Genomic DNA, 5,011 nt, shown 5'->3' with positions numbered 1-5,011 from the left:
CAAAGGCTTTACTAAAGTCCAGGTAAACAACATCCACAGCCTTTCACTCATCCACTAAGCAGGTTATCCTGTCATAGATGCAGATCAGGTTAGTCAAGCAGGACCTGCCTTTCATAAACCCACACTGACTGGGTCTGATCACTTGGTTGTCCTGTATGTGCTGTGTGATGGCACTCAGGATGATCTGCTCCATAACCTTCTCTGGTGCTGAGGTCAGACTGACAGGCCTGTAGTTCCCCGATCCTCCTTCCAGCCCTTCTTGTAGATGGGCATCACATTTGCTAACCTCCAGTCAACTGGGACCTCTCTGGTTAGCCAGGACTGTTGATAAAGGGTTGAAAGTGGCTTGGTGAGCACTTCCACCAGCTTCCTCAGCACCCTTGGGTAGATTCCACCCAGCCCCATAGACTTGTATATGTCTAAGTGGTGTGGCAGGTTGCTAACCATTTCCCCTTGGAAATGGATGGTTCATTCCATTCCCCATCCCTGTTTTCCAGCTGAGCAGACTGGGTACCCAGAGAACACTTGGTCTTACCATTGAAGACTGAAGCAAAGGCGGCATTAAGTACCTCATCCCTCTCCTCAGCCTTCGTTACCATGTTTGCATCTGCATCAAATAAAGGATGGAGATTCTCCTTAGCCCTCCTTTTGTTGCTAATGTGTTTATAGAAACTTTTTAAATTGCCTTTTACAGCAGTAGCCAGATTAAGTCCTAGCTGGGCTTTGTCCCTTCGAATTTTCTCCCTGCATAACCTCACGACATACTTGCAGTCCTCCTGAGTTGCCTGCCTTTTCTTCCAAAGGTCATAAACTCTCTTTCTTTTTCCTGAGTTCCAGCCAAAGCTCTCTGTTCAGCCAGGCTGGTGGTCTTCCCCATCAGCTTATCTTTCAGCACATGGGGACAGCCTGCTCCTGCCCCTTTAAGATTTCCTTCTTGAAGAATATCCAGCCTTTCTGGACTCCTTTGCTCTTCAGGACTGCCTCCCAAGGGACTCTGTCAGCTAGGCTCCTAAACAGGCCTGTCTGCCCTCCAGAAGTCCAAGGGGTGGTTCTGCTAAACCCCATCCTCACTTCTCCAAGAACTGAAAACTCTTACTGTTTTGTGATCACTATGCCCAAGACAGCCTCCAACTGTCACATCACCCACAAGTCCTTCTCTGTTCACAAACAACAGGTCCAGTGGGGCACCTTCCCTAGTTGGCTCCCTCACCAACTGTGTCAGGAAGTTACCTTCCACACAGTCCAGGAACTTCCTAGACTGTTTCCTCTCTGCTGTATTGTAGTTCCAGCAGACACCTGGTAAGTTGAAGTCCCCCACGAGAACAAGGGCTAGCGATTGTGACACTTCTCCCAGTTGCTTACAGAACATTTCATCTGCCTCTTCATCCTGGTTGGGTGGTCTATAACAGACTCCCACCACAATATCTGCCTGGTTAGCCTGGTTGGGTGGTCTATAACAGACTCCCACCACAATATCTGCCTGGTTAGCCTTCTCCCTGATTCTTACCCATGAACACTCAACCCTTCCATCACCGTCATCAAGCTCTAGACAGTCAAAAACCACTTCCTAACATACAGGGCTACCCCACTGCCTCTCCTTCCTTCCCTATCCCTTCTGAAGAGTTTCTAGCCACCCATTGCAGCACTCCAGCTGTGAGAGTCATCCTACCATGTTTCTGTGATAGCAACTGTATCGTAGTTTTCCTGCTGCACAATGGCTTCCAGCTCCTCCTGTTTGTTGCCCATGCTGTGTGCATTGGTGTAGGTGCACTTCAGCTGGGCTATTTTCTGCTGTGTGAAGAAATTACTAGCTGCAGCATTAGGAAGAAAAGACAATATTAACTGAAACATTGCCAGAATACCTCCCATTTATTGGCTCTTGATAGTTCAAGTTGCCTGTAAGATACAGTGAAACATGCAGAACTTGCATAATCCATAAATAGATGGCAGCAGAACATACAACCCATGGCACTATAGTACATGTGCCAGAAATATGCGAATACAGATTTGCAGTCTCAATTCTGTAATCATTCATGCAATCTAATGTACAGCCAGTTGTCTCAAGCAACACTATTTCTGCTGTTTCTGGGTGAGTTATGATCTTTGAAATTAGCTTTGCACTGCTTCAGTACAGAAGTTTTGACCTATCAGAAAAAACTTGAATTCTCCAACAGCAAAGGCACATGAGCTAGCAGGGCAGAGGTGACAGGATGGTTCTTGGTATGCTAAAGAGCATGATTACTGCGAGGTCTTTATCAGTGACAGAAGATGGGGTTGAAGAAGGTCCTACTTTCCAGTGAAAGCAAAGTGTTTGGTCATGGACAACACTGAAGATAGAAAACAAAATCACAAGGCTTATTTGACCCTGACAGTCTTTCCAATATTCTCCTATCAGACTGTCACTGTTGTACTGCTTGCATACAGCCACTGTGGGCTTCACAAAGCATGGTAAGCACCAACATACCCTGTAGTTACCTCAGCACTTCCCAGGGCAACACTTTCCTAGCCATCCCTAGCAACAGAGCTAAAGCACCACAGGAATACTTTGCTACACTTCAAGGAAAGTTTTGCTTCTTTCTCAAGCTGCCCTTAAGGAAAGCAATGCAACTTTTCAGAAATCTTACACCCACTTTTTCCTTTCTAGAAAACAAGCAAGCTGTAATATTACCACCTTCCACCTGTCGTGGTTTAGCCCCAGCCAGCAACTAAGCACCACGCAGCCGCTCGCTCACTCCCCCTACCCCGATGGGATGAGGGAGAGAATCGGAGGAGTAAGAGTGAGAAACACTCCTGGGTTGAGATCAGAACAGTTTAATAATTGAAATAAAGTAAAATAGGAATGATAAGAATAATATAGAAAGCAAGTGATGCACAATGCAATTGCTCACCACCCACTGACCGATACCCAGACAGTCCCCGAGCAGTGATCCCTGCCCCACAGCCAACTCCCCCCAGTTTATATACTGAGCATGACGTCATATGGTATGGAATAGCCCTTTGGTCAGTTTGGATCAAGTATTCTGGCTGTGCCCCCTCCCAGTTTCTTGTGTACCTGGCAGAGCATGGGAAGCTGAAAAGTCCTTGACTAGCATAAGCAGTACTCAGCAACAACTAAAAACTTCAGTGTGTTATCAACATTCTTCTACTAAATCCAAAACACAGCACTATGCCAGCTACTAGGAAGAAAATTAACTCTATCCCAGCCGAAACCAGGACACACCTTAGCCTCCAGCGTATGTCAATTAGCTTTAGTCATCCTGAACTATGGGACTTACCACTCTTTTTTGATGGGATAATTGGGCACCCATTAGTGCTTGTATGATATGGGAACAGGATACTGCACCTTCCTAAATCCAAAACAAGAAGCAAGTTTGGAAAATACTGTCTCAGTCTGATAACCTGGAGGATGGTTCTGCTACTAGGTGGTGGCATTTTTGAGCCCCTTTTGTTTTCAGTACAGTCTGACACATCCTAATGAAGAATAAAAATCATGCAGCTTTGGCAGAGCATAGTCCTATCTACTGTTATGGGTTTAAAAAAACCAGCCAGCTTTAAAGTTCTTTTTCTGTCCTTTGCTAATCTCCTCTCTGCTAGCAGCAAGTAAAAAAAAAAAAAAAAAAAAAAATCACAGGAAGAGTCAAATTTATACGTGCTTAGAAGTGAAAGCTGTGCTTCTACTTTGGCTATTCCCTATAGTGAAAAGCTTAGGATACCCAACATTCGGGGGAGGCAGGGGAAGGGGAAGAGAAGCAAACAAAGAAATAAAAATCCCATGCAGCTCTGTGGGGAGCCAGCAAGCAGGAAGGAACTTCAGAGCACTGCTAGTAAGCAGTAAATATTGCTCACAAAAGAGATCATACAGATTTTTTACTGGTCACCATTGAAAGAACCTTTCTAGAAACAGCAACGTTCATGTTAAGCATGTATATTGTTGACATAGTAGTGGGTCCTATTTAGCACCCATCCTACAGAAATACCTCCACAGACACTGCTGTGTGGCCAAGCCCACCAGCCCATCACAGCTGCAGTGTATTTACTATCTGTGCAGACATCAGCAACCTTCCACAGCTGATTGCTCTGCCCAGCAGCTGCACTGGGGCAAAATAAATGGGAGCAAACAGGTAGGGTCTGTATGAAGCGGGAACTTCACTGTGTAACAGCACAAGGACTAAGGAAATGGGGTTGACCTGACAGACAGGTTACACAGTAGTAGGATTAGAGCAGTACTCTGTATTGAGGGTTCATAAGAGCTGTAATAGAAGGACTGGGGAACTAGGAGAAAAAGGCAGGAACTCAAATTTGGGGTGATTCTGGGAAGAGTTTTGGAATATAAAGGAACTTTGTACCAGTGCTCACAGTTTGATCTCCCCAGCATGCACATTATCCCCTTCAAAGCATTTCACAATATTAACCAACTGATTGATACAGTATTCCTGTTCACTACAGCAGGAAAAGCTTATCCCTGTTGTGTCAATATGAAAACCAATTCAAAACAATCACAACTTCTCAGATACCAGAATTACAGGATACCATAGCAACTAGAATTAGTACTCACCAGGACTGACTTCTAGCACTCTGCTCAGCCCACCCTTTTTCTTCCTTCCAGACGAAGGAATACAGGCTATCAGGAAGATCAATTAGACACAGCTGCCCCATCACCACCACCAATGGCTGTAAGTAATCCACAGCTGCTGCCTAACAAAGCCAAGAATTAATCAGAGAGTATCAAGCCCAATTCCCCTTGAAATAATAACAAAACTCTTAAGGATGTTTGTGGAATAGAGACTTTGTCTATGCTTCTTAGAGTTCATCTGTGAGGTATATCTGATCGAAGTTTTAGTTCATGAGCAAAAGCATGACAATAGAATAAGATGTTTGTCCATCTCTTTCTGATTTTGGAGCATTCCTGTAAGAGTGGAGTGGCAGTGCATAGGGACACTGACACATTTACTGCTAGTTAAATCTTTGTTCCGTTCCTCAGCCCCTTGCAGGGGCCCTGCTTGTGGAGCAG

The sequence above is a fragment of the Pelecanus crispus genome, chromosome 2 (genome assembly GCF_030463565.1).
Source record: "Pelecanus crispus isolate bPelCri1 chromosome 2, bPelCri1.pri, whole genome shotgun sequence".
NCBI classification, from domain to species: domain Eukaryota; kingdom Metazoa; phylum Chordata; class Aves; order Pelecaniformes; family Pelecanidae; genus Pelecanus; species Pelecanus crispus.
Note: the sequence above shows the minus strand (reverse complement) of the source record.